The following is a 13,291-nucleotide window of genomic DNA, read 5'->3' as shown; positions in this document are numbered from 1 at the left end:
CATTTTCAATACAAAGGGAGCTCCATGAACAGCTGCAGCAGGAATGCAGAGACGGGCGCTGTTTCTTGGCAGTCACAATCACAAGATCAAATTCAAGAGGACGACTAATCATGGAAATGCTGATGGATTGTCCTTCTACCCTTGGAAAAGAAAATACCTGAAAATTTAACAAAAAGTTTGTACTACTCATGACGAATTCTCCCTCCCGCAAATCAAAAGATTCCCTATTACGGCAGAGATGGAGAACCAGAAAAGACCCCACACAGTCTTAGGTCTACATGGTAACCCACACAACTGGAAAATGCAGCAGAAATTCTAGCTCCCCCATTTTTACCTGTGTTGGGATGAACTTACCCTTGACGGAGGTTGCCTTGATTGAGAGTTGTTATGCCATCCAAGCCAAGAGCGAGAACGTTGGAGGAGATACATGCCGGTCGTCTAGGCATGGTCAAAATGAAAACCTTGGCTCGGATCTTTGCCTGGGATAGATCGGCAGATCAAGCAGCTTGCCCTGCACCGTCCTGAATGCAACACGTCCAGAAGAATGGTATTCAGAGCTGCCAGAACCATGTCCTGCAGCCTCAGAGTCAGCTCCTACAGCCATCAAGGAGGAGGACCCAGGACCTGATTGTTCCACAGCCACAAGTCTCACCCTGACCTCCCCGGTCAGGAAAGATGTTTATCCACAAGAGTAAACAATCCTCCATGTCTTTAGGTGTGAACAGAACAATTTAAAATTTACTGAGCTCTGGATGTGTGTATAGCAGTTGTACTGAGAGTGCAATATGTTACATATTTGAGTTGAGTTGAATTTATAGCTAAGCTGGGAGGAGTGTTGTGTATTTAACATTTCAGTAATATTTGGGTAACATAATTCATTTCAGATTATATAAAAAAGTACATGAATGGCAAATGTCATCATGCCACCATGTCACATGTCATGCCTCACTACGTCATCGAAAACTTTGTCAAACTTCTATAGATGCACAGTGGAGAGTATACCGACTGGTTGTATCAAGGCCTGGCATAGAAACACCAATGGCCTTGAATGGAAAATCCTACAAAAAGTCCTGGATACAACCCAGTCCATCACAGGTAAAGCCCTCCCCACCACTAAGCATATTCACAAGGAGCGTTGTCACAAGAAAGCAGCCTCCATAATGAAGGACCCCCACAATCCAGGCCATGCTCTCTTTGCCATCAGGAAGGAGGCTCAAGTCCACAACTACAGGTTCATTCAGTTATTACCCTTCAACCATCAGACAGAATAACTTCAATCACCCCAACAATGATATGATTCCACAACCTATGGACCTATTCAGGGACTACATAACTTATGTTTTTGATATTTATTATTACTATTCTTTTCTTAGTATTTGCAGTTTGTTGTCTTTTGCACATTGACTGTTTGTCCATTTCTGTTGTGTGTGTTTTTCAATTGATTCTATTATGTTTCTTTCTATTTACTGTGAATGCCTACAAGAAAATGAATCTCAGGGCAGTACATGGTGACATATATGTACTTTGATAATAAATTTACCTCAAACTTTGAACTCCTGCTGCTGTAGCTCACCCACTTCAGGGTTCAACATGTGTGTTCAGAGATGCTCTTCTGCACACCTCTGTTGTAACATGTGGCTGTTTCACCGTCCTGTCAGCTTGAACCCATCTGGTCATTCTCCTCTGATCTCTCTCATTAACAAGGTATTTTCACTCACAGAACTGCCACTCACTAGATACTCATTTTTGTTTCTCGCACCATTCTCTGTAAACTCTAGAGACGGTTGTGAGTGAAAATCCCAGGGAATCAGCATTTTCTGAGATACTCAAACCACCCCGTCTGGCACCAACAACACGGTCAAAGTCACTTAGATCAAATTTCTTCCTTATTCTGATGTTTGGCCTGAGCAACAACTGAACCTCTTGACCATGTCTGCATGCTTTTATGCATTGAGTTGCTGCCACAGAATTGGCTGATTATATATTTGCATTAACGAGAAGTGTACCTATTAAAGTGGCCAGTGAGCGTATACAGATTCAGATTAATTCATCAGAACCAGGTATATCATCACTGAAATGAGTTTGAAATTTGTTGTTTAGTGACCTGCTGTGTAGTGCAATACATGGAAATTAGTGACACTTACAAATAGACAAATAGTAAAGTGGTGTTCATGGACTGCTCAGATAGCTAATGGGGGAGGAGGAGAAGCTGTTCTTGGAACACTGAGTGTTGGTCTTCAGGCTCCTGTATTTCCTCCATGATGGTAGTAATGAGAAGAGGGTTTGTCCAGGGTGGTGAAGATCCTTAATGATAGATGCTGCCTTCTTGAGGCATCACCTTTTGAAGCTGGTGGGGAGGCTAGTCAGATGACTAGGGTGAGATAGGCTGAACGATGTTGCTACAACCTCTCGGTGTCCCAACGGTCAGTGTGGACTCAGTTGGGCTAAAGTGCCTGAACTGATGTTGTAAGATTTTCAAATCTATTGGGATTGGTTTATTGTTGTCATACATACCAGCGTACAGTTTTAAAAAACTGCTGTTTGTATACCTTAAGGTCAGATCATGTCATATAAACGTAACTGTGCTGTGGTGGCAGATAAAAACGAGAACAGAATGAAGAACATGGAGTTAGTTACAGTGCAGGTTAGCAACTAGAGCGCAAGCCACGAGGTAGACTGAAAGTTCAAGACTTCTTGATCTGTACAAGTTCAAGGATGCAGTACAGGAGCCTCAGGACTCTCACCATCAGGTTCAGGAGCAGTTGTTACTCCCTCGACCATCAGGCTCTTGAACCAGAGGGGTTAACTTCACTCACCCCATCACTGAACTGTTCTCACAACCTGTAGACTCACTTTCAAAGACTCTTCACCTCGTGTCCTTGATATTCATTGTTTATTTGTTTGTTATTATTATTTTGTATTTGCTCAGTTTTGCTGTCCTTGCACATTGGTTGCTTGTCCATCCTGTTGGGTGCGGTCTTCCACTGCTTTATTGTGTTTTTTGGACTTACTGTGAATGCCCACAAAAAAACTGAATCTCAGGATTGTATATGGTGACATATGTGTCCTTTGATTTACTCTGAACCTTTGTACTGTTCTGTTGGTTTGCATTTACCATTACATTTATTATTACAGTTTGGAAAATCGGGGACACTGGAAATCACAGCTAGGTCTTAACCTTTGCTGGGGCTTTCTATGACAATCGACTCTGTCCCGAGAAAAAGTCTCAATGCAAAACCTCAGCGGTCCATCTCTGCGCCCACGGGGGGGGGGGGGCAGGTTGAGGGAGGCTTAAAAGCAAGGCAGTGTAGTTTGAATAAAGTTATCTTTGACTGCAGTTTACCGATTCCATGTCATTATTTTAGCGCTGCGAGTAGCACACCGCTACACTGATATATATATGAGGAAATTTTTGAATCAACATTAGTAAAAAAAGATTTCGGAATAAAAATTGGTACCACTTGAAAAATATATAAGAACTTAGGTAAAATAACCATCTTAATAGTATTAATCCTACCTATCAGAGATAAAGATAATGGTGACCACTTAGTAAACAAGCATTTAATCTGATCAAAAGGGTACAAAATTAACCTTAAATAAGTCTTTATGGTTTTTTGTGATTTTAATCCCTAAGTAAATAAGAGTCATTAACTAATTTAAAAGGCAAGTTTCCATAAATTGGGACCTGTCTATTTAAAGGAAACAATTCACTCTTATTAAGATTTAATTTATTCCCAGAAAAATCACTAAATTGAGCCAACAATGATAAAACTACTGGAATGGATTTCTCAGGATTAGAAATAATAATAAATCATCTGCATACAAAGATAACTTATGAGTATCTGTCCCACGGTTAATACCAAGAATATCCTGTGATTCCCTGATAGCAATTGCCAAGGGTTCTAAAGCAATATCAAATAATAGTGGGCTAAGAGGACAGCCTTGTCTAGTACCCCAAAATAGACGAAAAAAGGGAGATCTTTGATTATTAGTAAACACCGAGGCTACTGGAGTATGATAAATCAGTTTAATCCAGGAAATAAATGTCAGACTAAAATTAAACTTCTCCAACACATTGAACCATTCAACTCTGTCAAATGCTTTCTCCGCATCTAATGAAATTACACATTCTGAAATAGGCTCATTCTGAAAAAGGATAAATTGGCTCATTTTTATTCCTATATAAATCCTATTTGTGATAGATGTCAATCGGAAATAGCGTCTTTAACTCATATGTTCTGGTCGTGTCCGCTTTTGAAAAAATATTGGAAAGATATTTTTGATATTATCTCTGCGGTATTGAACATTGATTTACAACCTCATCCTATTACCGCAATTTTTGGTTTACCAATGATGGACTCACTTCATTTATCTTCTTCAGCGTGTCAAATGATTGCATTTCTTACACTAATGGCTAGAAGATTTATTTTGTTGAATTGGAAGGAAATTAATCCTCCTACTGTATTTCATTGGTTTTCTCAAACTATGTTATGTTTAAGTTTAGAAAAAATTAGAAGTGGTGTATTTGACACTTCTACTAAATTTGAAAAGATATGGAGACCATTTATTCAATATTTTCATATGATATAATAGGACCCTGTTCCAGGCCTATTTGATTTTCCAGGTTTGCTTTCATATATGTCAAGAGGATCGGAGTTGACGACACTGATGATTTTGTATTTTTGTGAGATATTATAAACAGCCCTTTTTTTTCTTTCTTTCTTCTTTTCTTTTTTATTTTCTCTTTTTTTCTTTTTTGTTTTTTTCTATTAGTTATTAGATTTTTAGATTAGTTTTTGCATAATGAATTTTTTTTTCTTTTTTCCTTTTTATTTTTTCTTTTTATTTTATATTATGATACACCTAGGTTTGCCTTGTCTATTTGTATATTGTATCTTTTACGATGTGGGAATACTCATTTATACTGTAATCATTGTTTTTGTAATCTTTTATAGTTAGTTGAAATATGTACGTTTGTAATCCCATTATCTATGTACCAATTTTATTTTGTTGTTATTAATAATGATAATAAAAAGATGGAAAAAGAAAAAGAAATATTACAATAAACTATACATAAACATAGACTGACAACCTATGGACTCACTTTGAAGGAGTCTATTACTCATGGTCTCAATATTATTTATCATCATTATTTCATTGTATTTGCAGTTCATCTTCTGCAGGTTAGTTGTTTGTCAGCCTTTGTGTTAAGTTTTTCCAATTGTTTCTGTTCTGCAAGAAAATGAATCTCAGGATAGTGTACGGTGACGTATACTTACTTTGAAACAAATGAGCAAATAAGAGTAATACTGCCTAGCTGAGTTGTGAAGAGTCTGTGAAAGTGAGTCTGTGTTTTGTTTTGTTCCTGTGCTCCTTCGCATCCTCATTTGTGAAAGCATCCTCCGCAGATGGAATGAGACATCTGAAGTTCCGGCACTGGAGCCAAATGTTTGAAGAGAACCATAGTTCAAACTTGTGCTTAGTTTGGATTTGGCTTTAAGGAGGGGACAGTTCAACTTCAGTTGCAAAAGTTAAAATTCCATCATCAGTCCTTGATGGTTAATTACATTAAGAAGCACAATCACCAAAGTCACGCTTTCGTTTTGCCTATTCAATACTTACTTGAAATTAAAGTTTGCCATTTCAATTAAAAGTCGCTTCATTCAAGTCAACAACCTTTTCAGTTTTACAACGTGATCACAGCTTTCCTGTGGCTGGCATTGTTTAAATCAAATTAAGAACAAATTAATTATTGTTTCATTGCAGAAAAAATTACTTTGATCACAGTGTAGAATAAAATAAATGTGTTTTAAATAATATGCATTGTCACCTGGACAAAAACCAACCTAATTAAAACCTTTGCATTAGGAGCACTCCCTGCATCCAGTTAAATAGCTTCAAGCTAAACTTCATGTGGAAGTGAAAGAAACTTTTCCAATTAAAGTAGAGATTTAATAATAATGATAAAGTACACAACTACCAGCAACTTACCATCTTGCAATCTAATTCTGTTGTTTTTGTAATAACATTCAGTGACTAGCATATGCACAGCTGACCTTGGGAGAGAAAACATAATTATGTACAATCTATGCAGTTCAGAGCAATTTATATTTGTCACCTGTAAACAACTGTTTCTTTCCGTAAGACAAAGAAGCAGAAATAGACCATTTGGCCCATCGAGCCGGCTCTGCAATTTCATCATGGCTGATCTAATTTTCTCTCTCAGCCCCAATCTCCTGCCTTCTCATGCCCCGACCAATCAATAATCTATGAACCTCTGCCTTAAATATACATAAAGACTTGACCTCCACAGCTGCCCGTGGCAATGAATTCCACAGATCAACCACTCTCTGGCTAAAGAAATTCCTCCACATCTTTTTTCTAAAAGGATGCACTTTATATTCTGAGGCTGTATCCTCTGGTCATAGACTCTCCCTCCAGAGGAAACATCCTCTCCATCAAGGCCTTTCACCATTCGATAGGTTTCAATGAGGTCACCCCTCATTCTTCTGAATTCCAGTGAGTACAGGCCCAGAGCCATCAAATGCTCCTCATATGATAAGCCTTTCAATCCCAGAATCATTTTCAAAAACCCCCTTTGAACTTTCTCCAATGTCAGCACATCCTTTCTTAAATAAGAGGCACAAAACTGCTCACAATACTCCGTGAGGCCTCACCAGTGCCTTATAAAGCCTCAACATTACATCCTTGCCTACATCCTCGACATTATTATTCTAGACCCCTCCCCCAACTTCATGTTTCATGTAAGTGTTAATGAAAAATAAATAGTGAGAAATTAGATTAAGCAATAAGGCAACATCAACTTATTTTGGAATTCTGGACTGGATGGGATGGAAATCTCCACCATGGACAGTCCCAAGCCCAAATGTGAAAGGAAGAGGGTTGGGCATGGGACTAACAACCGCATCCCATAAAAACCAAGAGCTGCAGAAAAGCCAAAAGAAGCTCCGCAGACCTCGTCTCTGGGAGAAGGAGGATCTTCAAAGACGGGCCTGGGGACAACTTGACAGACTGGTCCAGGATCGAGAACGCTGGCAAGGCGCTGTAGCCACCCGATGCCCCAGTAGGGCTGATGGGCTTAACAAGAAGAAGATGGGGGCGTGAACTAAAAGGGAGCTTACATTGAGAAAAGAGGAAGAGGCTTGTGTCAGCCATCTGAATTTGAATCAGGATTATCATCAATTTTATACAATCAGTAGTCTCTTTACTAGGTACACCTGGACACCCGTACGTTAATGCAAATATCTAATCAGCCAATCACGTGGCAGCAACGTAATGCACAAAAGCATGCAGACATGGTCAAGAGGTTCAGCTGTTGTTTAGACCAGACATCAGAATGGGCAAGAAATTGATTTGACCGTGGAATGGTTGTTGGTACCAGGTGAGTTGGTTACTGGTGACTTCCTGGGATTTTCATGCACAGCGGTCTCTAGAATTTACAGAGAACGGTGCGGAAAACAAAAGACAACCAGTGAGCAGCAGTTGTGTGGGGGAAGAAGTGCCTCGTTAATGTGAGAGGTCAGAGAGTGAGCAGAGAGGTTCAAGCTGACAGGAAGGTGACAGTAACTCAAATAACCACGTGTTACAACAGAGGTGCGCAGAAGAGAACCTCTGAACACGTTGAACGGTAAAGCGGACGGGCCACACTGGGTTTCACTCCTGTACCTAAGTAAGGTGGCCACTGGGTGTAACTTGTTGTTTTGTGACAGCAGTACACTTCAAGCCAGAAAGACTGCTGAAAGTCGCAATAAGAAACAACAAATAAAGCGCAAAAAGAGAACAAAAAGCCAGGTGATGTTCATTCAGAAATCTGATGGCAGAGGGAGAAAAGCTTTCTGAAAAAGTTGACTATGTGCCTTCAGGCTCCTGAACCTCCTGCTCGATGAAAAGAGAGATAGATACTTTATTGATCCCAAAGAAAATTACAGTGTCACAGTAGCATCACAAGTGCACAGATGCACAAATATTAGAAGAGAAGTAAAGAAGAATAAAAATGTTAGCTCAAGCATTCTAACAGGAGTGGGATCATCACTTCCCCAGCTATAGGTGACTCATTATCGAGCCTGATGGCTGAGGGTAAGAATGACCTCAGATAGCGCTCTTTGGAGCAGCGCAGTTGTCTTAGTCTATTACTCCTCTGTTCAGCCAAGGTGGCACGCAGAGGGTGAGAAACATTGTCCAGAATTGACAGGATTTTCCGTAGGGCCCTTTGTTCTACCACAGCCTCCAGTGTGTCCAGTTTGACTCCTATAACAGAGGCAGCCTTTCTAATCAGTTTCTTGAGGCTGTTGGCATCGCCCATGTTGATGCCACTACCCCAGCACACCCGTACTGGCGATAACAGACTGGAAGAACACGTGAAGGAGAGGGTTGCATACTCCAAAGGACCTGTCACCTCGGAAAGTAGAGATGACTCTGGCCCTTCATGTACACAGCCTTTGTGTTGGTGCTCCACTCAAATCTGTCATTCAGGTGCACCCCCAGGCACTTGTAGGTCCTCACCACATCCCCGTCGTCACCATCAATAGTAACAGGGAGCAGTGCAGGCTTAGTCTGTTTCTATCCAAGGGGTCAGTGTGGACATGGTGGAGGATTACAAATACCTGGGGATATGAATTGACAATAAACTGGACTGGTCAAAGAACACTGAGGCTGTCTACAAAAAGAGTCAGAGCCGTCTCTATTTCCTGAGGAGACTAAGATCCTTCAACATCTGCCGGACGATGCTGAGGATGTTCTATGAGTCTGTGGTGGCCAGTGCTATCATGTTTGCTGTTGTGTGTTGGGGCAGCAGGCTGAGGGTAGCAGACACCAACAGAATCAACAAACTCATTCGTAAGGCCAGTGATGTTGTGGGAGTGGAACTGGACTCTCTGACAGTGGTGTCTGAAAAGAGGATGCTGTCCAAGTTGCATGCCATCTTGGACAATGTCTCCCATCCACTCCATAATGTACTGGTTAGGCACAGCAGTACGTTCAGCCAGAGACTCATTCCACCGAGATGTAACACTGAACGTCATAGGAAGTCATTCCTACCTGTGGCCATCAAACTTTACAACTCCTCCCTCGGAGTGTCAGGCACCCTGAGCCAATAGGCTGGTCCTGGACTTATTTCCACTTGGAATAATTTACTTATTATTTAATTATTTATGGTTTTATATTGCTATATTTCTACACTATTCTTGGTTGGCGCGACTATAACGAAACCCAATTTCCCTCTGGATCAATAAAGTATGTCTGTCTGTGTATTAGTAATATTAAACCTGATTCGAGAAACTCTCAACCTCTGCCTTAAGTATGGTCAATGGCTTGGCCTCCACAGCCAACTGTGGAAACAAATTCCACGGATTTACCACTCTCTGTGGCTAAAGGAACTCCTCGTCAGTTTTTTTCTAAAAGTATGCCCCTCTATACTAAGGCTGTGTCCTCTGGTCTTGGACTCCTCCATCCATAGGAAACTTTTCCACATCCACTCTGTTAAGGCCTTTCAACATGCAATAGGTCTTTCTAAATTTAAAAACAACATGTCACGTAGCCATTGAAGATGTGTAGGAGGGGTAGACTCCTTCCATTTAAACAAGATTGCTCTTCTTGCTAAAAAAGAGGTAAAAACTAAAACCTGTAGGTTAGGTGTATTTAAAGTTATATCTTCATTTGCAATAATACCAAACAAGGCAGTAAGGGGATATGGGTCAAATTGGACCCTAGAAAGTTGAGAGAAGGTGTGAAATACTCCCCGCCAAAACTTTTCAATTGTAGGGCAAAACCAAAACATATGAATTAAAGAGGCATCAGCAGAGTTGCATTTATTACAAAGTGGAGAAACATTCAGGTAAAAACTGGAGAGCTTCTGTTTAGAAATGTAAGCTCTATGAACCACTTTAAATTGTAGAAGAGAATGACGAGCACAGAAAGATGATTTATTAACCCGTGTAAGAATTTTATTCCATCTATCATCAGAAATCTGACAATTTAGGTCATCCTTCCAAGCTTTTTTTTATTTTATCTAAAAAGACTTGACTAGAATCAATCAACAAGTTATAGATACCAGTAATAGAACCATTAACAAAAGGTTTTAAATTATGAAACAAAAGGTTTCAGTCTTAAATTCGAAACAATCTTTTTATGATATTTGGGGACCTTTCCTATATTACTTTTCCAATTTATAAAGTTTAACAGTGCACAGACTTTTATGTATATTTTTATCTTCTCTTAAGTGAATATGGTTTTTTTTCTAATTATCCATTGTCATCCATCAGCTTTTTTCTTTGGTAATTGGTAGGGGGTTGACTTTTTTTAAATATAAAAAATTTCTTTTATGATGTATGACCTATCTTTAAATTTTTGATTACAGAGTGGTATACCTTTATGGGTTATGCTCTAACATTTTGATCAATTTTACTACAATATCTGAATGTACACAAGTTATGTTGAGATGTATCTATGTGTTGCACTCTGGAAATCTTTTTTTTCTGAATAAAAATATTGTAAAAAGAAAGAACATGCAATAGGTTTCAATGAGGTCACTTAGGCCACTCACTCCTCTGAATTCCAGTGATGGAGGCCCAGAACCATCAAACACTCTTCATCTAACAAGCCTTTCAATCCCAGAATCATTCTCATGAACCTCCTTTGAACCCTCTCCAATGTCAGCACATCCTTTCTACAATAAGGGGCCGAAGACTGCTCCAAGTGAGACCTCACCAGTGCTTTATAAAGCCTCAACGTTGCATCTTTGCTTTTATACTCTTGTCGCACTCAACCTGCAAATCAACCTTTAGCAGACATCCCACCCTGCAAAAACTCATTTCAGGGAGATAGCACCCCTGCCCCCCACACCCGGTCAGCCTCCAAGGGTGTATGTAATACTTCGTTTAGTGATTTTGTCTTATCAGTAAACCAAGTTGGGATTATGCAGAAAATGTGACATTAAAATATGTACTTATATTATCATGGAGTCTTTTCTTATTACCATAGAACATTACAGCGCAGAAACAGGCCTTTTGGCCCTTCTTGGCTGTGCCGAGCTATTTTTCTGCCTAGTCCCACTGACCTGCACCTGGCCCATATCCCTCCATATACCTCTCATCCATGTACCTGTCCAAGTTTTTCTTAAATGTTAAAAGTGAGCCCGCATTTACAACTTCATCTGGCAGCTCATTCCACGCTCCCACTGTGTGAAGGAGCACCCCCCCCCCACCCAATGTTCCCTTTAAACTCTGGTTTTTTTCTCCCCTAACCTCAGTGGAAAAATCCTGCTTGCGTTCACTCCATCTATACCCATCATCATTTTATATACTATCAAATCTCCCCTCATTCTTCTACGCTCTAGGGAATAAAGTCCTAACCTATTCAACCTTTCTCTGTAACTCAGATTCTCAAGTCCTGGCGACATCCTTGTAAACCACCTCTGCACTCTTTCAACCTTAATATCCTTCCCGTAATTCAGTGACCAAAACTGCACATAATAACATTACAACTTTGTCCATTTCCTCTCTACTTCCTCAAAACTACCTGTCTCTCCACCTATCTTTGTATCATCTGCAAACTTCATCACAAAACCATCAATTGTGTCATCCAAATCATTGACATAAAATGTAATAAGAATCAGCACAGCCAGCACAGCCAGCACAGCCCCTGTGGAACACCAAGAGTCACCGGCAGCCAAGCAGAAAAGGCTCCCTTTATTCCCACTCTGTGTTTTCACCAGTCACTGCTTTATCCATGCTAGCATCTTTCCTGTAATACCATGGGGATAAAACTTAAGCCTCATATGTGGCACATTGTCAAAGGCCTTCTGAAAATCCACCGATTCTCCATTGTCTATCCTGCTTGTTTATTTTGGAATTCCAACAGATTTGTCAGGCATGATTTTCCCCTAGGGAAGTCATGCTGATTACGGCCTATTTTATCAAGGGACTCCAAGTATCAGAAAACCACATCCTTAACAATCAACTCCAACATCTTCCCAATACATACTTTCAACACAACAAACTCCTAACACGTGTACTGGCACCGGTGCTGACCTCCCATTAAGTCGGGTCAGTCTGCTCTCCTGTCTATATAAAAACTTTGATGGTATAAGACTGAAGAATGAGAAAATCCAGACGAATGAAATCTTGCTTCAAAAATGAATCCAGTCATCATAACCTTGCTCTCTGGTTGCTCCCTGTTCAACAAGATAAATGCTGCAAGAGTTAGTCCACTTCGCACTAGGATTTAGGTTGTAGAATGAATTGAAATTAAACAGAAAATACTGGGAACAATCAGTGAGTCAGGCGGCACTGTGGAAAAGGAAGCAGTTAGCACTCCATGTCTCCAGAAGTGATGATTACGAATCTGTGAAATCTTCTTTCACTGTGAAATGGATTTTTTAAAATTTATTGAGGTACAGCGCTGAATAGGTCCTCCAGCCCTTCAAGCAACTCCTGATTTAATCCTAGCCTAATCACGGGACCATTAACAATGACCAATTAACCTCCTAACTCGTAGGAGGAAGCCCACGCGGTGACAGGGAGAAGGTACAAACTCCTTACAGACAGCACCAGAAATTAAATGCTGGTACTGCAAAGTGTTGTGCTAAAGGGATGGAAGGGGATCAGAAGGATGTGAGAAGGGATGAAACGGTGAAACTGCACAGCTGAATTTCTTCTGTAGAAGCCACTTTCATATTGCCCTAAACGGAAGAGATTCTTTAGATGCAGGAAATCTTGTGCAACACACACAAAAATGTTGGAGGAACTCAATCAGGCAGGGAAATGCCTGATTGGGCCGAAACCCTTCATCAGGACTGGAAAGAAGCCAGAATAAAAAAGTGGGGGTGGGGGTAGGGGTGGGGGAAGGGGTACAAAATAGCAGTTGATAGGTGAAACCGTGAGGGGGGATGAATTGAGAAGCTGGGAAGTGAAAGACGGAAACGGTAAAGGACTGAAGAAGGAATCAAACAGGAGAGGATTGTGGACCATGGGAGAAAGGGAAGGAGGGGAATCAGGAGGTTGTGAGAGGGGATGAGATGGTAACCTGAATGGAAGGGGGAAGTGGGGTGGTGGAGTTACCCGGCCACTTTCCTTCTCACCTATCAGCAGCCAGCTGGTACTCCTCCCTCTCCACCCACGTTGTTCTGGCATCCTCTCCTCTCTTCTTTCCATTGTCATCAGAGTGAGAGTGAGCAGTAAAGCATCTTGCGTTTGTGGAACAGCTTCTGTTTGGGGGTGGTGGGGGAAGGAACTGTTAATGTTTCACTTCTAAACTGTGCCTGAGGACACAAATC

Source organism: Hypanus sabinus, chromosome 23 (assembly GCF_030144855.1).
Source record: "Hypanus sabinus isolate sHypSab1 chromosome 23, sHypSab1.hap1, whole genome shotgun sequence".
In the NCBI taxonomy this organism is placed as follows: domain Eukaryota; kingdom Metazoa; phylum Chordata; class Chondrichthyes; order Myliobatiformes; family Dasyatidae; genus Hypanus; species Hypanus sabinus.
This window is presented reverse-complemented; position numbering follows the sequence as displayed.